The sequence below is a fragment of the Caretta caretta genome, chromosome 4 (assembly GCF_965140235.1).
Source record: "Caretta caretta isolate rCarCar2 chromosome 4, rCarCar1.hap1, whole genome shotgun sequence".
NCBI lineage: Eukaryota > Metazoa > Chordata > Testudines > Cheloniidae > Caretta > Caretta caretta.
Window position 1 is genome coordinate 4,859,635 of NC_134209.1, and position 24,719 is coordinate 4,884,353.

The following is a 24,719-nucleotide window of genomic DNA, read 5'->3' on the forward strand; positions in this document are numbered from 1 at the left end:
CCTCTCCGCACATGGATGGATGCAGGGCATGGCAAAGAGAGGGAGGGAGAGACATGGTGAGATTGCTCCTGGCTGGATGTGCCTAGATGGGGTTATGGGACAAGAAGCCATGTTTCTCCAGTGCCCCAAGGCCATGCTTCTCGCCTCACCTTTTCCTGGGGTTCTGCTTTTCTTCTGCCCCACGGCTCTCTCCATGGCAGTCAATGAGGTCTGGAGATTCCCCTTTCCCTGGGGGCTTATTTGTGACTTGTGCATTAGTCTAAATTTGGGGAAGGAACCAACTGAAACAGCAGCAATTGGCTCCCTACTCACCAGAGACTTTGCATAGGAGGAAGTGGCCCTTTGGTAAAGACGACTGTCCAGGGAACAGACCCCACAATAAGACCTCTGCTCCTCAACCTGATCTTCATTTGGCTCTTGCCAGTTTCTCCAGAGTCCTTCCATTGACACCATCCTGACAAGATCAGCCCTCCAGGCACAGCTCATGGACTGGACCAAAGATGCAAATTCCATCATACGGAGGCTCAGTCTGCGAGGCCTTGGCAGTATTGTGTTCCAGCCAGAAAAGGTGAGAGCCGGGGATTGCCCAGGGGACCCAGGAAGCCAATGTCCATCAAATAGCTCAGAAATGAGAGGGAGAGCCACACACAAGCCTTGTTGTTTAAAACACAGCCCTCAAATGGTGGAGGTGCTTTCAGAACAAATCAAGGCATGCCATGCTCCCTGCTCCCGTGAGCTGAGTCCTGATTGCAGATAGGATGCAATGGGGGAGGCGGGGTGAGCAAAGACAAAGGTGACAGTGAGCAACTGGCACAGAGTGACAGGAGAATGACTTTCTGCCCCGTTGGGGGGCTGTGCCCTCCGTGGTTTATCATCGGTGGCAGTGGTCCATCATGTGCTCCAGGTTGTCACCTGGGATAGTACTGAGCTGCCTTCTTCATTCCGGCAGGTGCAATTCTTACGGGCCCAGCTGCCAGCAATCCTGGCCATGTTTTGTGACAGGGATGGAAGGCGTGTCATGGAGGCCATGCATAAAGCTGCAGACATCATCCACCTCCTCAACAGGGAGGGGCTTGGCTCCATCTCCCAGGACATTGCTGTCAGCCTTCGCCCCTTCATTGATGACGTAAGGCTTGGAACCCGCAGAAGAAGCCCATTCCCCCGCTCCAGCTGTCTGTGATGCCCTTGTCTCTCTCTCCCCATCCCCTTCCTCCCGCCCCTCAGGCCTGCCATGGAGCCTCCAAGGAGTGCCCCCGCCATGGGTGGGGAATCTCCTGCTGAGCCACCTCCCTGTCAGAGCTCTTCTCTCCAAAGCTCAGCCTCAGTGCCATGCTCCCAGCCCCTGCTGCAGCCTGGCCTGGGGGAGAGGGGGCCTGGCACTGGGCAGATGACCAGCTGCCTGGAGAACACAGGCCCCCAAAGAGGTGGAGATTCTCAGCAGGAAAGAGGTGGGTCGGGAATGGCCCGGCTCTCAGGGGCACCCAAGAGCCAAAGAAATGTTGTCTTTTGGAGCAGCCAGTCCCTGCCAGGCTCCAGCAGCTGCTTCTCCCCTTCCCCACACCAGTCTCCAGCAGCCTGCCTGCCCTCTCCCCTCATCTTCTCGGGTTCTAGGATTCTGTGCTCTCCAGACAGAAACTGCCTCTGGGACACCCTGGGCTGCACTGTCCCGCACAGGGTCTCAGGCCCTGCACAAGATGTCGATGGCGCTGGCCTGGTGGCCTCCCTGCTCCCGCCAGCCCAGGTAGTTCACACAGGGGAACCGGAGCAGCGTGCGCATCACCACTCAGTGGCGTTCTGCTCCGATGCTGCCTGGCTTTAACCGGGGGTCCCCACTCCCTGTGTGTCATTGCCAGGAGAAGGGCAGTGTGCGCTCAGCTGCCATTGTACTGCTTGGCAACGTGGTGAGCAGGGTGCAGGACCCCGACAAACCCTTCGTGCAGCAGGAAATCATCCACTGCTTGCTCCCCCTGCTGCTGCATCTTGAAGACCAGGAGGAGAGTGTGAAACTGGTAAGTGCCACGGTCATTGTTGCCTGAAGAGCAAAGAGCCAGTATCTCCTGGGGCCCCCACTCCAGTCATCGCCAGAGCCCCTTGCCCAAGCAGAGTCTTCTCCTCCCTGCTTCACTCCATGCTGGAGCCAAGCGCCTCATCCATCCTCACAGCACATAGCACAATTGGGAAGAAAAGCCTTCTTCTGGGAAAGAGGTGGGGCATAGCGTAGCGGATCCGGGAGTACTGCTGCTGGCCCCGGCACGGCCCAGGGCCTGCGTCCCCCTGAAGTGCAGGGCCCCCCAAAGCACGGGGCCCTGGGCAACCACCCCAAACCATCCAAAGGACAGGACGGCTCTGGCTCTCTCCAGCCAACTCTCCCTTTCCTCTCCTCAGCACACTCCTGTGGAGAACAAATGACAGGAATCTCCACTGGCAGGAAAAGCAGGAGAACAAGGGACGGGGAAGGTTCCATGTCCCCCAGACTATCCCTCTCTCAGGGAGAACCCTCTTGGTCTCCTCTTCTCTTGCAGTCATGTAAACTGACGCTCTTCCGCTGCGCAGTGTTCCTCAGGTGGGCTCATTTGAAGACCCTCTCCCACAGCTTGGCCTGGGATGGCTCCTCACAGCTCTTGAAGTGTGTCTGGATCTGCTTGGTAGGTGAATTCCTTGTGCCTTGAGAGTGCTGAATGGGGACTTGAGGAAGACCTTTCTAACTCCACACCCTGAGTACCCATCCGCTTCGGTCGGGCTGCAGGACTCCGTTCCAGGCTCTCTGCTGGCTCATTTCAGCAGGAGTTACAATCCGTTCACATTGTTGACATTTTTCTCCACAATTCTCCGACCTTCAAACTTTTGTCTTTTCAAATGAAAGCTGAGGTTCTGGAGAACACAATAGGAACTTCAGAGGGGTGCTGCTCTGGTGTATGGGTTCATATTGGCGGTTGCCAGGGCCTGGCTATATGCATTGGCTTTCCTGGACTATTCGCTGTGGGAAGAAAATGTCATTTGTATATTGTGCATTTCTTCCTTCTTTCTTCCTAGATGCAGAACAACGAGAGCCACATCCCCAAATTCCTGTTCCAGGCCTTACAGTACCTGGAAAGCTCACAGACAACAATAAGACATTCAGCAGCCCGATTCATTGGTAAGCAGAGCAAATTCACTTGATCTTTTCTCAATGCTTCCTTCAGAGCCCTTTTCTGGACGGCTGCTCTGTTCCCTCCAACAGCACCAGAATCCTAAAACGGGGTGTGTGTGTGTGTGTGCATGTGTGTGTGAATTAACATGTATTCCAAGATGAAGGGAGCAACTTAGCTGAATCGACTGCACCAACTTCCCCCGCCCACAACAATTCTTTGGCTGCGCCTAGGGGAAACCAGCAGGATGTGAATTCAATCTCCTTTGGAAATCAGCCTCTCAGTAACTTCTGGGCATCTGATGATTTCTCGAATATGCTTTGTGTACAGATGTAAGGAATGTCTGGAATTTCCCAAAGGTGTCTTGGGAGAATGGCTGCATCATTAGCAGTTTTCAGGAAAGGATCTGAAAAGCCATGAGAGCCATTGTATTCATTGTTTGTCTAGGAAATACTATCCACCATTACTGTGATTTGTTGTCTGAAACAGTGAATGAAGATGGCATCTCCCGCCTGTATGAAGGTAAGGAAATACCTCTGTGTGTTTGGGCCTCTGTGGGAAGCACAGGGGTGCAGCACAGGGCCTGAACACAGCTTTGAATGTGTCCCTCTCAGTCTAAGGACAGCATTGAAGGAAGAAGGATGGTCACGCCAATTTTCATCGTGGTCCCACAATCTGTGTATGGGAGCAGGGGAATTCCATCCCAAGCTCCTAGTGTAGACATAGCCTTAGAGCTGTGTGGGGAGACTGTCTTCATCAAGGTCAGAAAGTCTCTAAAGGAAGGCCTGACCCAACTGAAAATGGCTGTTGGTATTAAGGATGATGATGATGACGATTCCCCTCTGTAGGGAAAGATTCATCACCTGCCCTCCCTGGAATGGAGTGATTGCAGGCCAGGGACCTTCACTCTGAGATTGGTTATCAGCTCCTAGGAAATCCCTTGAGGGCACATGGGTAACACTTTTCCCTGTGAGCTCTTCAGGAATGAAGGCACAGGGCCACAAAGGATTTCAGGAGACGTTAGGAGCCGAAATCCCTTTGTGGATCTCGGCCTAAATGTTGTATGGTTTAATGTGGCTGCCGCTGTCACTTTCCTGTTCCATCCAAAGAACAAGTGCCCCCAACCGTCTGTGTGTGCGGGTGTGTGGAGGAGTGTCTGCCAGCAGAGGGGGAAGCTTTGCAAGAATGGGGTCTCCTCTCTGTCCAGGGCTATTTTGGGAGGAGCGGAGTTGTTGTTCTTGTGCCCTTAGACTCTTGGGGAGCTAACAGCAGGGGGCAATGGCCATCGGAAGTGGAGGTTTCCTAGGTACCAGTCACATCAGCATCACGGGGTTTTCAACCCATTTCCTCTTGGTTTCAGCTTTTCACGAAGTGCCTTTGAAATCAGACAGGACCACATGGTACATCCTCAACAGATATTATAAATGGTTGCAGAAGCTTGGAAATCTCGTGTCGGGTTCTGCATTTGACTAGGGAACCGGGACCGACACAGACGAGCTCTTTGTCCTGCTATGGTAAATACAACAGACGCTTCTCAACTTTTTGGTGTCCCTGGCCTCTGTTTGCCAGAAGCTGGGAATGCGGGACAGGGGACTGATGACTAGATGATTGCCTGTCCCTTCATTCCCTCTGGGGCACCTGGCATTGGCCACTGTCGGAAGACAGGATACTGGGCTAGATGGACCTTTGCTGTGGCCTTTCTTATGTCCTTATGTTTGGAACCGGGGCTGAACAACGAGGTGGATATCAGCAGATGACCCAAAATTATGTCGATTAGTCGGGCCTAGAGAAGACTTGGAAGAAGTTGAAAGGGATCAAAGAAAGCCATGTCACTGGGCAGCCCCATGGCAGATGAAAACCAGCGCTGACCAAGGCAGGGCCATACACATGGAAAGCAGTGAGGTGAACGACTCCTCCATAGCGCTGGTGTCAGAGGCCAAAGCACGGCTGGTTGGACCCAGTGGTTGGAGCAGTGGCTCTGGGGCCTTGTGCTCAGAGTGGTGGAGGCCGAGCCGAGGGGAGCCAAGGGTTGGAGCCGGAGTCAGGAGTCAAGAGCAGGATTGGAACAGGCTCGGGAATAGGGCAAGGGCCGGATTAACGATCCCCGGCCAATGGGAGCTGCGGGGAGGCAGAGCCTACAGGGAAGATCAGCCCCCGGGACAGAGGTTCCCGGTGTGGTGCTCGTCGTGGTGACGTGGCTGGCGGGGATGAGGAATGGCAACATGCGGAGCCTCCTCGCCCCCACCCCAGCCAGGCAGAGCCGGCCCGGCCGCAACGCAGCACGCAGGGGTTTAGTGGCTGCAGCCTGGGCCCCTCTTAGCCCTACTCCTTTCCTGAGTGCACCATTGCCCCACTTCTGCCCCATTCCCACACACTGGTACAGGGCAGAACCCCGGAGCTGATCTCTGAAATCTCTCTCACTAGAAGGAAGTCACTGCAAAGGCAGGACAACCCCACCTTTGGGCACCATGGAGGACATCTCATCCCACTGCACAGAGCCCTACATTCACACAGCTTCTCGCATGTGGTTCCCTCACTCATCAGAGCCAGGTGGAGAGCGGAGAAATTCTCCCAGACTCCCTTTTACCATTGCCAGCCCACAGGGTAGCAGAGGTTGCGGGGGGTTGGGTGCTCTCTTTAAGAAATGCCAGCTCTCAGGGAAGTTGCCAATGAGCATCAGCAAAGTGGGGTGGGGTTGTGCTGTGGAAAACTACCCTGCTTGAAGGTTTTGTTCTTCTCATTTGGGTTCCTGCCCTTTCTCTCTCTTCCAGACATCGAGAGGCCAACAGGAGCCAATTGAGCCCACCACTGATCCCATCTCTTGTGAGATGGCAAAGCAGCTTTGCATGGGAAGGAGGAGACAGAAGAGGCCGAGCAGCATGTGCCGGGCTGAACCAGCCACACAGAACCCCATAGTCTAGGTGGAGAAAGCCAAGCCCCACCCCATCCCTGCCGGACATGCTCCAACTGGACTACCAGTGTGTAAGCGAGCAGCTCAGACCGCTGAAAATGGAGAATGCACACTGTAGGCTCCAGTCCAGAAACAGCTCAAGCCCCTGACTGCAGAGCTCTGAGGCGCCGAGACCCAGCCACGTCCCTGGGGGCCTGCAGACATGCAAGGGAGTTCGGAGACTCTGGGAGTTTCCCACGCCGGGAACCCAGAGACCCCCAGCCCATGGCCTAGAGACATCTCCAAGGAAGTAACCTGGGTGAACTAGCCATTGTCATCCGCAGTGCTGGATCCCCACTGACTCAATGGCAAACACATTGGCCACGGACAAGGCCCTGGGCGAGGAGCCGGTGGAGTAACGAGGGCCTGGGTCCCCCTGCCCTGGCTGCCATCCATCCTTTGGTGGCTGCCCACGTCCCCATTGACCCACTAGACTGCACAGCCCCAAGAGGAGGGGCAACCATCTTGCCTCTGAACTCTCAGCCAAACAGCCCTGCAGTGAAGGGCAGCTACACTGACTCCGGCCGTTGGGCCACACAGCATTGAGGGAGAGAGTAACCATATTGTCCGTTGCTATCGGGCCACACGGGCATAAGAGACAGGATAGACATATGGACTCTAAGCATTGAGCCACACAGCCCCGACGGAGCGGGCGGCCGCACGGACTTTGGTTGCTGGGCCACACAGCCCCGACGGAGCGGGCGGCCGCACGGACTTTGGTTGCTGGGACACACAGCCCCGACGGAGCGGGCGGCCGCACGGACTTTGGTTGCTGGGCCACACAGCCCTGACGGAGCAGGCGGCCGCACGGACTCTGGTCGCTGGGCCACACAGCCCCGACGGAGAGGGCGGCCACACGGACTTTGGTCGCTGGGCCACACAGCCCCGATGGAGCGGACGGCCGTACGGACTCTGGTCGCTGGGCCACACAGCCCCGACGGAGCGGGCGGCCGCACGGACTCTGGTCGCTGGGCCACACAGCCCCGACGGAGCGGGCGGCCGCACGGACTTTGGTTGCTGGGCCACACAGCCCTGACGGAGCAGGCGGCCGCACGGACTCTGGTCGCTGGGCCACACAGCCCCGACGGAGAGGGCGGCCACACGGACTTTGGTCGCTGGGCCACACAGCCCCGATGGAGCGGGCGGCTGCACGGACTTTGGTCGCTGGGCCACACAGCCCCGATGGAGCGGGCGGCTGCACGGACTCTGGTCGCTGGGCCACACAGCCCCGACGGAGCGGGCGGCCGCACGGACTTTGGTCGCTGGGCCACACAGCCCCGACGGAGCGGGCGGCCGCACGGACTTTGGTCGCTGGGCCACACAACCCCGATGGAGCGGGCGGCCGCACGGACTCTGGTCGCTGGGCCACACAGCCCCGACGGAGATGGCGGCCGCACGGACTCTGGTCGCTGGGCCACACAGCCCCGACGGAGAGGGCGGCCGCACGGACTCTGGTCGCTGGGACACACAGCCCTGACGGAGCGGGCGGCCGCACGGACTTTGGTCGCTGGGCCACACAGCCCCGACGGAGAGGGCGGCCGCACGGACTCTGGTCGCTGTGCCACAGAGCCCCGACGGAGCGGGCGGCCGCACGGACTCTGGTCGCTGGGCCACACAGCCCCGACGGAGCGGGCGGCCGCACGGACTCTGGTCGCTGGGCCACACAGCCCCGACGGAGAGGGCGGCCGCACGGACTCTGGTCGCTGGGCCACACAGCCCCGACGGAGAGGGCGGCCGCACGGGCTCTGGGTGTTGGGACACACACACTGCGTGGGAGGGCAGCCATTTTGACAATGAGCATTTGGCCAAACTACCCTGAGGCTTAGGGAAGTTATTTGATGTCAGCCATGGGACCTTGCCCCTTCACTCCTCAGACATCGCTCATCTGTCACCATGAGACCGACCCCATGACAGAAGACTTTTGGGGTCAAGATGCAAACGGGAGTCGAAACAAGGAGTTGCATGTGACCCCTCTAAGAGATCCTCCCACTCCTTTACCAATCTGGGGGTGTTTTATCTCCATGCACCTGCCTCAGGAATGGATTTGAGCAATTGGGGAATGTTCTGGGGCAGAGTGACCCATTCGGAAGTGGGTCACGTGACCCTCCAAGAGCTCCTCCCACTTGGGGTGGGCCTCAGCCCCTTAGGACCCACCAGAGAGGGGATTTCACCAAACAGGGTAAGTGCCATGGTGGGGTGACCTGCCCGCAAGAGGGGTCCATCACCCCTCCATGAAATCCCCGCACCGTCCTCTGCTAATCAGTCAGGGTTTCGCACACACGCTTTAGGCCATCCCAGAAGGGAAACGTAACAATCAGACTAGGCAGTGCCCGAAGGTCTAGGCCACAAGGCGCCGATCTCTGGAGCTCCATGTTTGTGAGGCTGGCAGCATCGTCCGGGAAGTCGCAACACAACACTGCGGGGAAGAGCCCGTCTCGTTCCAAGGATGTCTTTTGAAGAAACCGTGGCCTAGACCTTCGGGCTATACCTGTTCTGGATTGGTACACATTTCCCTTCTGAGATGGCCTAAGGTGGGAGTGAAACCCTCGCCAACTGCTAGAGGGTGGTGTGGGGACATTTTAGAGGGACCACAGGATCCTGTTGCGGGCAGGTCACTCCACTGCAGCACTTCCCTTATTTGGTCAAATCCCCTCTCGGGGTGGTCCTACGGGGCTGACGCCCACTTCAATTGGTAGAGGACAAAGGGAGGAGTTCTCAGAGGGGATATACAACCCCCTTCTGCGTGGGTCACCCTGCCCCGCAACGTTCCCTGATTGGTCAAATCCAGTCTCCGGGTGTGTAAAATGCTGGTTGCCCCTGCCAAATTTTCCTAAAAGAAGGGAACAAAGGCATGTACCTTTTGGGTTATCTGTCAGGTGGCCATCTTGGACTTGGGAAAAGAAGCTGGTGACCTTTAGCCATTTCCTCTATTAGTTTGGGTTGGGGAGCACACTCCCACGCACGGATTGAATCCGCGTAGATAGGGTCTAACATCCAGGCAGAGACGACGCAAAGAGGGATAGGGAGGGTTTTTAGTTAGGTCTACTCACCCGTTCCTGTGTCCATCATGGAGTCCCTCCCTGACGTCCAATGTCAAGAGAGCAGCAGCCGTCCATCGCTGTCCCTGCAAGAGAAGGGAGAGAGAACATCAACCTGACCTCCTGGGTGTAATTGTTTGGGAGACTGGAGCACTTCCAGAGTTCAAGTTTTGTTAATCCACCCCTTCTCTAGCCTAGCTTAGTCCTTTTCCCTCTCCTAAATAAAGTCTTGTTTGTGTGCTTACCACTGCCTGGCGTTATTTTCTTGTGCTAAGGCAAGCTCTGACAGACTGGCTTTACAAAGGGGACCATGTGGGAAGAATTTACTGTAAGATTCCCTGCATCTTCTGAATGGGGTTTGGGTTCTGCCCTTTTGAAAGGAAGGAAAAATCTTTCCAGGTGATCCTAGGGGGCTGAAACCCACTGGGATTACTTAGTAATCTGTCCTCTTCACTACCATGTTTGTGACCCTCTGTGTCATAGGGAAGTAGCCCCTGGCTCATTATGCATCTTTGGATTTAAAATGGACACGTGTGGTGTACAGACGAAGAAGGACAACTTTTCAAGTCCACTGTGCACAGAAATGGGATGGACACTTCAAGGATTGAATACAATGCTTTGATCTTCCATCTGTTCATTAAAGAAAGACAAAGGTGCAGATTTGGGAGGCTCGGCACTGACTTCCCCAGGATCATTCCTCTCCGCGTAATTCCCATGATAAATCTCCTCTCAAGGAAGAGCCTGAGGAAGTGTGATCAGGGGAACTACCCAGAGCACCAGATAAATCAGGGCCCTGAGCTGAGAAAAACCAAGCCTTGGAAAGAGGCCCAAGCAGCTCAGCCGTCTTGTCCTCTGCCGTCTTGTGTGTGTGTGCGACTTGCTGTGTGTTCCACGTGCAACGTGTCAGTGTCGTGTGTGTGTGTCTCAATGTCATGTGTGCCATTTTGTGTCATGTGCCATTTTGTATCATGTGTCATGTGGTGTGCGTCATGTGTGTGTGACATGTAGTGTCTGCGTGCGTGTGACGTGTTGTGCGAGTGCATGTGCGTTGTGTGACATCTGCGTGACATGATACGTGAGACATGCAACAAACTGTGTGCGACTTTGTGTGTGTGTGACGTACGTGCAACGTGCTGTGTGTCATTCAGTGTGTGTGAGACGTGTTGTGGGTCGTGTTGTGTGTCGTGTTGAGTGTGAGACGTGTTGTGTGTCATGTTGAGTGTGTGAGTGTGACATGTTGCAGGTCGTGTTGTGTTGAGTGTGTATGACATGTTGTGCGTCGTGTGTGTGATGTTTTGTGTGTGACGCTTTCCATGTCTTCTGTGTGTGTCTGTGTGGTGTGTTATTTTTGTGTGTCGTGTTGTGTGCCGTTTTGTGTCATCGTGTGTGTGTGACGTGTGTGCGTCCACGCGTTCGACGTATTGTGCGTGTCCGTGTGGGAAGTGCGAAGTGGGATGGGTCAACTTGCCGCCCCCTTCCCCAACACTTTAGCCCCCTGTCGTAAACATGACCCTCCCCCCTCCCCAGGGTGCTACTGACACTAAAACGACCTAAAAGACCCCCGACTTATCACTATTGGCTGCACCCCATTGCCACCCACACTTCTATGCTGCTGCTGGCCAAACCCTCCCCCCAAAATCTAAACCCCACCCCCTACCCGGAACCCAACTGGAACCCTGACCCCATAACCTGCCCCCCAACTCGAAACCCCTGAACCAAAACTGTAGCCCAACCCTCACCCCAACCCGAACCTCCAGCTCTGAACCCAGCCCCCCGAAGCCTGACACCGCTTTAAGCCAGAGCCCAGTTCCCCATTCCCACCCTGGGCAACAACAGTGCAAACCACACCCTCCTGCCCCCCGCCCAGGAATCCTGCTTCTTACCACCCCTTCTTTGGAAATGAACCTTTTCTTCACTTGCATCCCACACACCTTCATTCTCCTTTGAGGGCTTATTTAGTGACAGGGGTCTACACAAGGCAACTCTTTGCTATCACAGCGTAACAGGACACAGAGAAGTGAAAACAGTGCGAACAACATTCCACGAGTTTTCAGGAGGTTTAAACACCCAATACATTTGAACATTTAACAGTCGCTTTGATCTCTACTAACACACACATCCGTTGGCCTGAATACACTCTGACACAAGCTGCTATTTCAGCGTCACACCTTGTACAAACATTACTGCAACAGCGTGTAGGGCAGCGTGACCCCCGGGGGTCTGTGAGCTGGTTTCAGGGCGTCCGCAGGACCCCGCAGCTTCGCCTCCCCGCCTGTTCCACCCACCGCCTGTGCTTCCCCGGAGGGATCTCCAGACTGTCAATGCTGCCCGGAGCTTCCCTTCCCTGCCAGGCCTGAGCAACCAGCGCTTGTAACCAGGCCACTCACAGCCTCCCCGCGGGGAGCGTATGGACACAAACTGGCTGGAGAGCAGTTAGGGCAGGAATCCCTGGAGACTCGGGGAGCACCTTCAGTGGATGAGGGTGACACACCCCACAGGAGCTGAATTTCCCACTCGGGTCTAAGTCGTGCCATGTGGATGGGGCAGCACGGTTGGGAGGCTCTGTTTGCTGCGGTGGATCCACTGGGGGTTGATGTCGTGGGGGTCGAGTGAAGACCCACTAAATTGACAGCAGAGCGCTCTCCGGTCACCGTTGGGACTGCGCCGGGAACGGCAGGAGGAAGGTAAGTCGACCGAAGATCATCTCCCGTCGACCCAGCCCAGTGTAGACACAGCAGGAAGTCGACCGAAGCGACGTCAAATCCAGCTCTGTTATTCACGCAACAGGAGCAGCGTAACTTAGGACGACTTCCTGCGGTAGGATAGAGTCATAAATAGAAAGGGAAGGCTAACCACCTTTAAATCCCTCCTGGCCAGAGGAAAAAATCATCTCACCTGTAAAGGGTTAAGAAGCTCGGATAACCTCGCTGGCACCTGACCAAAATGACCAATGAGGAGATAAGATACTTTCAAAAGTTGGCGGGGGGAGGGAGAAACAAAGGGTCTGGGTCTGTCTGTGTGATGCTTTTGCCGGGGACAGAACAGGAATGGCGTCTTAGAACTTAGTAAGTAATCAAGCTAGATATGCGTTAGATTCTGATTCCTTTAAATGGATGAGAAAATAAGCTGCGCTGAATGGAATGGATATTCCTGTCTGTGTGTCTTTTTGTAACTTAAGGTTTTGCCTAGAGGGATTCTCGGTGTTTTGAATCTAATTACCCTGTAAGGTACCCTGTAAGGTATCTACCATCCTGATTTTACAGAGGTGATTCTTTTTACTTTTTCTTCTATTAAAATTCTTCTTTTAAGAAACTGAATGTTTTTTATTGTTCTTAAGATCCAAGGGTGTGGGTCTGTGGTCACCTATGCAAATTGGTGAGGATTTTTACCAAACCTTCCCCAGGAAGGGGGGAGCAATGTTTTGGTGAGAATTTTTGGGGGAAAGACATTTCCAAACGGCTCTTTCCTAATAAAAAACCCGGTTAGACTTTTGGTGGCAGCAGCGAAAGTCCAAGGGCAAAAGGTAAAATAGTTTGTACCTTGGGGAAGTTTTAACCTAAGCTGGTAAAAGTAAGCTGAGAAGGTTTTCATGCAGGTCCCCACATCTGTACCCTAGCGTTCAGAGTGGGGAAGGAACCTTGACAGATAGACACAGTGTGAGGCCTGAGTTTCCCCTGCAGTCTGGATGCTCAAACACCGGCTTGGCAACACAAGTCAGCAAGCCCAGGCCACATAGAGACAGGCTCAGTGTGCAGCGTGGACAGACCCTCCGACAGCCCCAGTATTGTCAAAAGAGGAAATCCTGCCTGTGTTTTGACTTGCTGGTAGAAGAGCCGAGTGACATTGGAGCTCACCGAGCTTCACTGACCAACGCAGCGCTCCAGCACCTGAGCTCTCGGGCTCCCTGCTGAAAGAAAAGCTGAAGGAGCGACCAAGGTCAAAGAGAGGTGCTCGTCTTTGGCCCAGGGCAGGGAGTCCCACCCTCAAAGCGAGAACATTTCTCTCTTTGTCTGTCTGTGTTGGGGCAGGAGTGATAACACGTCTCCTGCATTGGCTATTTCAGAGAGTAGTTTCTGACTGTCTTCTCAAAGACAGGGTGCGAAACAGGCCTCAAACCTGACTGAGTGGAAACAAGAACGATGCAGCTCGACTGAGCCAGCTGAGAATTGAGATGTGCCCCTGTGCTCGAGTGAGGGAATGACCTGTGAGGGGACTGGAAACCTGACCGGCCAATTCTTAACTTGCATCTCTCAGCCTCTTTCCTCTGAGTGCCGTCACGGTAGCTTCAATACTCCAGCACCGGGTGCCCTGCCAGCTCTGGGCCCAACAAGCTTTCCTTGGGGTTGGATTCTGGAGAGCAGGGGGGCAGGGAAGCAACAGGTGCATGTGGCTCCGTGGTGAGGTTTTCCTTGCAAGATGTGTGTGTGAGTCTGTGTGTGTCGGAAGCACTGAGTGTGGCTCTCCCTGAACCCACAGAGGGTGAGGGTGGCGGGAGCGAGACAGTAGAAGTATAAAGGGGCAAGGACGGGCAGAACGATGATGACTGTGTTGTGTTTCATTCCTTAGATGTGGGGCCACCACCTTTCTCTTTAGCCTTGTCGTATCCCAGGGGTAAAACTCGCCATTTGTCCAGCTACAAGGGCGTGTTTGTGTTCATTCCTGCGAGCCACACAGGGGTCTGATGTTGCTGCTTCCAAACCTCTGGCTCTGCCGGGATTAGGGGCAATTCAGGCCATAACTGAGCTGAGGGAGGGAGATGAAATAAGATGGGTCCCAAAGATTGATCCCTGAGGAACTCCACTGGTAACCTCCCTCCTGCCTGACAGTTCACCTTTCAGCAGGACCCGCTATAATCTCCCTGTTAACCATTTCCCTATCCATCTTTCAATTTTCATATTGATCCCCATCTTTGCCAGTTTAACTAATAATTCCCCATGTGGCACCATATCAAACATCTTCCTGAAATCTTGGTCAATTAGATCCACTGCGTTTCCTTTGTCTAAAAAATCTGTTACTTTCTCTAAGAAGGAGATCAGGTTGGTTTGGCATGATCTACCTTTTGTAAAACCATCTTGTATTTTGTCCCATTTACCATTGACCTCAATGTCCTTAACTACTTTCCCCTTCAAAATTTTTTCCAAGACCTTGCATACTACAGATGTCGAACTAACAGGCCTGTAGTTACCCGGATCACTTCCCCCCCCCCTTAAAAATAGCAACTATGTTTGCAATTCTCCAATCAAACGGTACAACCCCTGAGTCGACAGATTCATTACAAATTCTTGCTAATGGGCTTGCAATTTCATGTGCCAGTTCCTTTAATATGAAGGATGAAGATTATCTGGGCCCCCCGATTTAGTCCCATTAAGCTGTTTGAGTTTCGCCTCTACCTCAGATATGGTAATATCTACCTCCATCTCCTCCTTCCCATTTGTCATGCTACCATTATCCCTAAGATCCTCATTAGCCTTATTAAAGACTGAGGCAAAGTATTTGTTTAGATATTGGGCCATGCCCAGATTATCCTTGACCTCCACTCCATCCTCAGTGCTGAGCGGTCCCACTTCTTCTTTCTTGGTTTTCTTCTTATTGACATGGTGATAGAACCTTTTACGATTGGTTTTAATTCTCTTTGCAAGGTCCTTCTCACTTTATCCCTTCATGTTCTGCCCTCAAGAAGGTAGCTTTCCTTGCTGATCCCTCCCATTTTCCACTCCCTGTATTCTTTCTCCTTTTTCTTAATCAGCTCTCCGAGATGCTTGCTCATCCAGCTTGGTCTACAACTCCTGCCTATGAATTTTCCCCCCTTTCTTGGGATGCAGGCTTCTGATAGCTTCTGCAGCTTTGATTTAAAGTAATCCCAGGCCTCCTCTGCCTTTAGATCCCTAAAGTTCTTCAGTCCAATCCACTTGCCTAACTCATTTCCTTAATTTTTCAGTCAGCCCTTTTGAAATGAAAAACCCTAGTTGCAGATTTATTTTTTTGGTGATCCTTCCGTTCAGTTTGAACTGAATTAGCTCATGATTGCTCGAACCAAGATTGTCCCCTCCAACCATTTCTTCTAGGAGGTCCTCACTTCTCACCCAAACCAAATCTAGAATGGCACCCCCTCTTGTCGGTTCAGCAACTACTTGTGGAAGGAATCCATCAGCTATCGCATCTAGGAACATCTGAGCCCGATTATTATTACTAGCACTCGTCCTCCAATCTAGATCTGGGAAGTTAACGTCTCCCATGATCTCGCAGTTTCCATTCGTATTTACTTCATTAAAAACATTAAAGAGGGCTCGATCCATATCCACATTAGATCCCGGCGTTCTCTAGCAGACTCCAAGTACTATCCCAGGGGAGTCTCGAGTAGTTCTCTTCCCCAGCGTCATTTTTGCCCAGACGGACTCTGTCTTATCCATTCCATCGCTGATTTCTTTACATTCTACCTCCTCATTGATAGACAATGCTACTCCACCACCTTTACCTTTATTTCAGTCTTTCCTAAACAGCACATACCCTTCAATACCCGTAGTCCAGTCATGACGACTATTCCACCCTGTTTCTGTTATCCTGAGAATATCTGGTTTCACTTCCTGCACCAGTACCTCTAGTTCCTCCATTTTGTTACCAAGGCTCCTCGCATTAGTGTACAAACATCTTCATTTTTGCTGTTTGGCCTCCCTCACCTTCTTTACCCAATGAGGCATGGTCATTCTACAGCCAGTAGAACCTATTAGACTAGTATCCACACTGCCTTCCTCCTTATAGCCATTCTCCTACCCATGGCTGTATCCTTTCTTACTTTGTTTTCTTCCCTCTCAAGGCTAAAATCCGGCGTGGAGATTACCTGGACATCCCCTAACCAACCATCTCCCCCAGATTCCGAGTTTAAAGCTCTCTTAATCAGTTGTGCCAGCCTCCATCCTAGAAGTCTATTTCTTTCCCTACTCAGATGAAGTCCATCCTGAGAGAACTGTCCTCTGTCCATGAATGCCTCCCAGTGGCCATACATCCCAAAGCCCTCCTTCTAGCACCACTGCCTGAGCCATCTGTTGACAGTCACAATCTTGTCACGCCTTTGTTGCCCTTCTCCAGGAACAGGCAAAATCCCACCACAGATCACCTGAGCCTCGATTTCCTTAAGCGTCTTCCCCAGCCTAGCACAGTCTCCCTTAATCCTTTCCAGCGAGAGTCTAGATGTTTCATTTGTTCCCACATGAAGGACAATTAGGGGATTCTTTCCCGTTCCCTTTAGGATCCTTTTCAACCTCACATCTACATCCCGTATCTTAGCACCTGGAAGACAGCACACCCTTCTATTCTCTGGATCAGCTCTGGTTACAGGCCTGTCTTGTCTTCTCAGTAAAGAGTCCCCGATCACATAGCCCTGCCTTTCCCTGGTGACGATGCTGTTCTCCAGTCTATCCCCTGTTCCCTCTGGCTGCAAGTTCTTTCCATTCCTATTCTCCCTTGTAATCCTCTTCTACCCATCCTGTATCCTCCTGGGGCTCATATTTGGTGTAGTCTCCATTGACTCTTCCCCTTTTCCTATAGGACTAGCCACTCTTCTCTTCCTCCTTGCCCCTCCACCTTCAGTGACTACCTGTTGAGCCCCTTCTTCATTTTCCAACTCTCAAAACCTATTCCTGAGCTCTATTTCTCCTTCACGAGCCCATCTTTTCCTCTGCCTGGTTCTTGTAGTCACATGCTTCCACTGACCACTTCCCTCACCCAGCAGTCTCCCCTCAGAATTCCCCAGTCCTGCTTCCATCTGCAAGTCTGAGCTTTTCCCTTCAGATACCTCATGTCTTTGCTCCATCATCTGCTCAAACCCCTTTCTAAACTCAACCAGACTTTCCACCTGCATCTCCAAACCTCAGATCTTCTCCTCCACCAGCTCGAGCAGACGGCATTTCATGCAGACAAAACTCTTACCAGGTCCCCCCTCCAGGATCATGGACATACGGCAGCTTCCACAGCCAGTCATCTCCATTGTGTCTTCCACGACATGAGTCACTCCCACCGCTGCCTCTGTGTCTGTCATCGCCTTCCCACCTAAATCCTGTTCACCTGGGAAACACCCAAACCCCACCCCCCACAGCAACAACAAACCCCAAACAAGCACCACAAGACAAACTCCCCCTCAGACTCCCCTGTTTACAGCCCTGTTTGCTGGCTCCTGTGCCACGGCCTGACTGGCTGGCTCCCTTCATAGGACCCCGAGTCAGAGAAGCCCTGGCCCCAAATCAGGGATCAACTTCTCTCCCAGCACAAAGCCACCACAAGCCTTGACACGTACACAAAATCCCAATACACAACCAAATACCAACACCTTCTCCCCCACACCATTCACAGCTGTTGTTGGGTCTTGGGGAAACCCTGGTGCACCAGCGGGGGCGGGTGTCTGATGGGGTGGGTGGGGCGGCGGGGGGCGGGGAGGGGGCCCAGCTGGGAGGTGGAGGGGTCTGTGTGGTGCGAGCTGTGGGAGGGTAGGGGATGGATTGGTGCTGTGGGAGGAGGAAAGGGGGGTTGTGGACAGGGGGCGATTGGGTTGTCGGGATGGGGACTGGGTCTGGCAGGGATGTGGGGGAGGGAGAGGCTATAGGGGACCTGGATCGGGGACTTGGGTCAATGGCATGGCTGCGGCTGTTGGGTTGGGTTGGGAGGGGAGGGGCAGCACCATGGCAGCCCCCAGGGGGACACAGCATGGCTGTGGGGGGCTGTAGGGAGGGGAGGGGTCTGTGGGGTGGGGTGTCTCAGCTGGGTGGGGTGTCTGTGACATGTGGGGAGCGGGGGGGGGCAGAAGGGGGGCCGGGGGCTCTGAGCCGTTCTGGAGAGCCCCCGGCCGTGCCCCTGCCGTCCCCCGCCCCCCACAGCCTCCGCTCCCGGCGCCGCCGGCCCATGCTCCGGGCAGCGGGGCAACGAGCCTGGCCGACCCCGGGGCTCTGTGCGGCGCGGCCCGGCGGCCGGTCCTGGGGCTCCAGGCAGCGCGGTCAGGGGGCAGGGAGCAGGGGAGGGGTGGGGTAGAGGGCAGGGGAGTTCGGGGGGGTCAGGGGCTGGGGAATAGATGGGGTCGGGGTGGTGAGAGGGCGGGGAACAGGGGGTTGAATGGCGGCAGGAGGTCCCGGGGCGGTCAGGGAGAAGGGGTGGTTGGATGGGGCAGAGGGTCCGGGGGGCAGACAGGAAGGAGAGGGGGTTTGGATGGGGCGGTGGGGGGCTGTTAGGGGCGGGGGGATCTGGGGGCAGTCAGGGGACAGAGAGCGGGGGGGTTGATGGGGCAAGGGTCCTGGGGGGCCCCTCAGGGAACAGAGGGGTTGGATGGGGCTGGAGGCCCGGGGCGGCCGTCCGGGGGCGAGAAGCGGGGGTCGGATGGGGGCGGGGGCTGGGCCATGCCTTGCTGTTTGAGGAGGCCCAGCCTCCCCTAACTGTCCCTCCGTACAATTTCTGAAACCCGATCCGGCATCAGGCCAAAAGTTTGCCTGCCCCTGGGTTAGGGCCTGATTCATGCAAAGACCCATTGGGAGTGTGTGAACATTGCCCCATTTCTGAAACTGGAAACAACCCCCTGCACAGGGCTGGGAAAACAGAGCAGAGCGCTGGAGCCTGAACCCCCTCGTCAGAGACTGCGATGAAATCCTCTCAGGCATTGGCATCCTGACAGCAGGAGTATCTGGCTGTGTCGACTCTCTCCTCCGGCCCTGAGCGACCAGCACCCCAGCCAATGCCTGAGATGACGGGGCGTCCAGGATTTCCAGGTTTATGGATCTTGGGTAGCAGATAGAAGACCCCTGGTCGGGGTTCCAGGGGCGGGTCTGTGCAGATTTGTTCTTGTGCTTTTTCAGGGAGTTTCTTGAGCAGATGGTGCAGTGTCTCTTGGTCACCCTGAGTGGGATCAGAGGGGAATGGGCTGGAGAATGTGGAGTTGGAGAGCTGCCGAGCAGCCTCTTGTTCATATTCCGACCTATTCATGATGACGACAGCACCTCCTTTGTCAGCCTTTTCCATTCTGATGTCAGAGTTGTTCCTGAGGCCGTGGACGGTGTTGTGTTCTGCACGGCTGAGGTTATGGGCCAAGTGATGCTGCTTTTCCACCACTTCAGTCCGTGCTTGTCGGCTGAGGCACTCAAGTTGAAGTCCAGTCTGGCTGTTTCGACCTTCAGGCAGAATCCTTCTTTTTGTCGTGTTGGTCGGAAGGTCTCTGTGGATTAGTGTGTTGTTCAGAGGTGTGTTGGAAATATTCCTTCCGTCGGAGACGTGGAAAGTCGGATTCCAAGTCACCGCAGAACTGTATCATGTTGGTGGGGGTGGAGGGGCAGAAGGAGAGGCAACAAAAGACACTCACTTCCTGGACACTAGAGTGCAAATAAGTGATGGTCACATAAACACCACCCTATCCTGGACCGCTATGCTTACCTACATGCCTCCAGCTTTCATACAGACCACATCACACGATCCGTTGTCTACAGCCAAGTTCTAAGATACAACCGCATTTGCTCCAATCCCTCAGACAGAGACAAACACCGACAGGATCTCTATCAAGCATTTGTCAAGGTTCCTCCCCGACTCTGAACTCTAGGGTACAGATGTGGGGACCTGCATGAAAACCTCCTAAGCTTACTTTCACCAACTTAGGTTAAAACTTCCCCAAGGTACAAATTAATTTTATCCTTTGTCCCTGGATCTCCACTGCCACCACCAAACTCTAACTGGGTTTACTGGGAAACGTAGTTTGGACACGTCTTTACCCCCAAAATCCTGCCAACCCTTGCACCCCACTTCCTGGGAAAGGTTTGGTAAAAATCCTCACCAATTTGCAAAGGTGACCACAGACCCAAACCCTTGGATCTGAGAATGATGAAAAAGCATTCAGTTTTCTTACAAGAAGACTTTTAATAGAAGTAAAGAAATCCCCTCTGTAAAATCAGGATGGTAGATACCTTACAGGGTAATTAGATTCAAAACATAGAGAATCCCTCTAGGCAAAACCTTAAGTTACAAAAAGGACACACAGACAGGAATAGTCATTCCATTCAGCACAGTTCCTTTCTCAGCCATTTAAAGAAATCATAATCTAACACCTACCTAGCTAGATTACTTACTAAAAGTTCTAAGACTCCATTCCTGTTCTTTCCCCGGCAAAAGCATCACACAGACAGACACAGACCCTTTGTTTTTCTCCCTCCTCCCAGCTTTTGAAAGTATCTTGTCTCCTCATTGGTCATTTTGGTCAGGTGCCAGCGAGGTTACCTTTAGCTTCTTAACCCTTTACAGGTGAGAGGATTTTTCCTCTGGCCAGGAGGGATTTTAAAGGGGTTTACCCTTCCCTTTATATTTATGACAGCATTCTTCAAACTACAATCCCCACCTGCTGAAAGGAAGAATACCCAGAAGTCACCTACTCCAGGACAGGCCCAACAAAGAAAGGAACAGAACGCCACCAGCCATCAGCTTCAGCCCCCAACTAAAAGATCTCCAGGGCAGGATCAAGGATCTACAATCTATTCTGAAGGATGATCCCTCACTCTCACAGATCTTGGGAGACAGGCCAGTCCTCGCTTACAGACAGCCCCCCAACCTGAAGCAAATACTCGCCAGCAACCACACAACAAAAACACTAACCCAGGAACCGATCCTTGCAACAAACCCATTGCCAACTCTGTCCACATATCTAGTCTAGGGACACCATCCTCGGACCTAATCACATCAGCCACACCATCAAATGTGCCCAAATACATTTGTCAGTCTCTAAGGTGCCAGAACTACTCCTCGTTTTGTTTTTGTTTTTTGCTGATACAGACTAACACGGCTCCCACTCTGAACTAAATGATTGCATCTCTCCCCAAAATCAATCTAGAAGCACAAAGAACACCCTGGAGGCCAGGCCTGTAAACGTTAGGAAACATCAGAGTTAAGGTGACGTGTACATACTTCGCGCAGTGCTGTTGTGCATGTGTGTTATGATACAGACTCACAAATGTGGCCTAAAGGTCAATTCCCTGCCCCCCACAGCATCAATTTCCTCCAGACTCCCAAGGGAAGTGGTGCTTCCTCCATCCCTTGATGAGATGCCTTTCTGGAGTCTGCTTTGGTCCAAAACTCGCGACTGCGCCATGCAGGAGGCCTGTGATGTGTAGGGGGCCAGATGAGATGATCTAAGAGTCTCTTCTGGCCTTCAAGTCTCCAAATCTCTGCAAAACCGCATGTGGCACATGGAGCATCCTCTGATGGTTCCACGTGTGGCCTGCGTGAACCCTTGCACGACCACTGAGTGTGTGGGGGTGACCCAGGGGGAGCAGCTCAAACACGCACAGGAGCCGGCTCGGGGCAGGACATGAGCCCTGCAGGGCAGGGGTGGGGGTGGCAGTGACATCACAAGGGCCTTTTGCAGCACTCAGCTGATTGGTGAAAGGCGGTTGGGAGGCGGTGACCTCACAGAGAGTCCACGACAACGGCCAGGGAGGACAGGCTGCAGGGCAGGGGGATCTCAGAGACCCCCGGGGCTTTGCTGCAGGGAGTCTCCTTCTTGAGGTGTCTCCTTGAGGACTGAGAGAGAATTCAGGGTCTCGTATGTGAGCGCGAGGTGGAGCCTCTCTGGAGTTTTCTCCTTTCCCACTGCTCATTGAGCGAGAAGACAGACGTCCCTGTGGAGAAGGGAAGAGCCCCGGAGAGGTTTGGTACCGAGGCAGCCTGATCCACCCGGTGCTGGCCAAATTCTCGGCAGGGAAAACAGAAGGTTAAGGTGGGACAATTTTCCCCCAGCTAGGCCTTTGTCCCTTGGAGTCCTTGGGGTTTGTCTTTTTTGGTTTTCCTTTTCCTGCTTCCCTCCGTCCACTGGCGAGGAGGGGGCTGCTCTGTAGCCCTCATGGTGGGAGGCCTCCCAAAGAGATGGGACAGGAAGCGTGCTCTGAGAGTGATCCTCACCGGTGACCTGAGCCATCCCTGGGCCATCTGGGGAACCCTCAGCCCACCGCCAGAATCTCCACGCTGATTGGCTGAGCAGGGGGTCTCGTGGCAGGGAGGAGATTCAGGACTTTGTTGTTCTCCTTTAAGGCCCAGTAAATAAGCCCTGTGGACTGTCGGGATACGTGTCCAAAAGTTGCAGGGCTTGTTTCATGGTCTCCACAACGACAATCTTTCTTCCTTTTTAGACGTGACGACCTTTTTGGTCAAGATCCTTGATTATTCGGGGACTTATCCCGGAAGACCCAAAGTATTTAGGACATAAGACTTGTCTGGAAGGGCGCACAGGGCTAAATTGTTTTTGGCCATAGCAGGTGCCTTGTCGCAAGAATGACGTCTATCCCCCTTCCAAAGAAGCCCCAAATGAGCTATTACCAGTATTGCCCTTCACCTTGGGGTACGCCCATTTGTTAGGATTCCTCTTCTGGTGAGGGGAGATTCTGCAATTCTGTCAATGTGCTGCTTTTGTCACTTGAGTTTTCCTATGGATCGCTACTCCTTCCTTCTGCAAGTTCCTTCCCAATGGAGCTACCCTGCAGGACCTCAGTTCCCCAGGGCTGGGGTCTTCCAGCCCCCAAATGTGATGAACATGAACAGACACACAGGCACACACACATGAACATAGCATGTCAGAGAGGACTGGGTCATCAGCACTCGCAAGCTGACCCCTGATGTGTCCCGGGACTCAGTGGGCTGGATCGAACAGCAATTTAATGCTGGTCCCCTCACATGTCCTTGGACTCAGCGGGCTGGGCTGAGCAACACCTTAATCTGCCACCCTCCTCTGCCCCCAGGTTCAGCACATCCCTATCCCCGCCTTCACCCCACAACCATTCTGCTAGTAACCCACTTGCTGAGCAAATCCCCGAGGATTTTTGGGGCTGCAGGGATCTTTAGCTTGGGTACAAGGAGCGTTGCTGCAGAGTGAATGGAGAAGCCAAAAACACCCATGGAGGTGGGGTGGGGGGGCTAGCAAACTATAACTGATCACAGGAGGCAGGGTCAGGAGGCTATTCCTAGAGAGAGACAGAGGCACAGAAAGAGACAGATGGATCTCAGCACTCCTTGAAGCTGGAATCAATCAGGGTTCCCAGGTGGCCTTGGTAGCGGAGGGACTGGAGCACTGCAGCCAGGCAGAGCCCCCAGCACAATCAGTCAGGAAAAGCGAATGAGGAGGACTTGTGGCACCTTAGAGACGAACATATTTATCTCAGCATAAGCTTTCATGGGCTAAAGCCCACTTCATCAGATGCATGCAGGGGAAAATACATCAGGAAGATATAGATATAGCGATACAGAGAAGATGAGAAAATGGGGGTTGCCATAACAACCCTTAACGAGACCAATCGATGAAGGTGGGCTGTTAGCAGCAGGAGAAACAAAATTTTGTTGTGATAATCAGGCTAATCTGGACGGACTAAAACTGCAGGGCAGAGAGAGCAGTAAGTGTTGGGGGGTCCCGATACAGTCCCCCAGCTTCTAGCCGCCCACCCCCTTAAGGCTGCCATTGCTGGGAGCTCCCTCCATCTGCAGCTTCAACTTGTAAAGATTGTAGATAAAACCTGTACAGCTGTGTGCCTTTGGGCAAAAAGTTACACACAGGTACATGAAATCCATGCAAAAGAAACCACAGTGGGTAAAACCAGGGAACAAAAGCCTGAGCAGCCAAAACCCCAGCCAGCTGTTGCTCCCACGAAGAGGGAACTGTTCCAATATCTCATCCTTCACATTTCTCATCGGAACTACCAGGGGCCGATTGAAAAGTGTGAAAATATTTTTTCAGAGAAAAAACATCCACAACTTGATTCCATTTTATTGACAGCATCATTGTTCGTACTCGCCTGGCTTGCCTTCTCTGGCAGAAGAGAGGCAGCCAGACGAGGATGAGGACCACCAGCTGTGCCCCCACAAGACTGGGCTCTGGGCCAATCCTCCAGATATCTGAGACCCACATCCTTCCCCAGATCAACCGCCTGCAAAGTGGACCAGACCCACATCCCTCCCCAGAATGACCATCCGTGACCTGGACAGCGCCCCCAGCTCAGCCAGGAAGGAGAACTCTTGAAACTTTCTTTGGCTTTTCATCTCCCTGTTCTTCCCCTCATTGTTGGGGGCTGAAAATACCTGGCCGTGGGAAGCGAAGAGGCAGGCCCTGGATTCTACCTCTCGGGAGCCCACAGCTCACCCCCAGTCAATGAAGGTGGGCTGTTAGCAGCAGGAATAAAAAACACTTTTGTTGTGATACCTTAATCCATTGGTCTCGTTAAGAGTTAGAATGGCAACCCCCATTTTCTCGTCTTCTCTGTATCGCTATATCTATATCTTCCTGCTGTATTTTCCACTGCATGCATCTGATGAAGTGGGCTTTAGCCCATGAAAGTTTATGCTCAGATAAATTGGTTCGTCTCTAAGGTGCCACAAGTCCTCCTCGTTCTTTCTGCTGAAACAGACTAACACGGCTATCACTCTGAAGCCGCACCAAAGGCTCTTACGTAAATTAAGTTGTCATGGGATAAGAGGGAAGATCCTTTCATGGATTGAGAACTGGTTAAAAGACAGGGAACAAAGGGTAGGAATAAATGGTAAATTTCCAGAATGGAGAGGGGTAACCAGTGGTGTTCCCCACGGGTCAGTCCTAGGACCAATCCTATT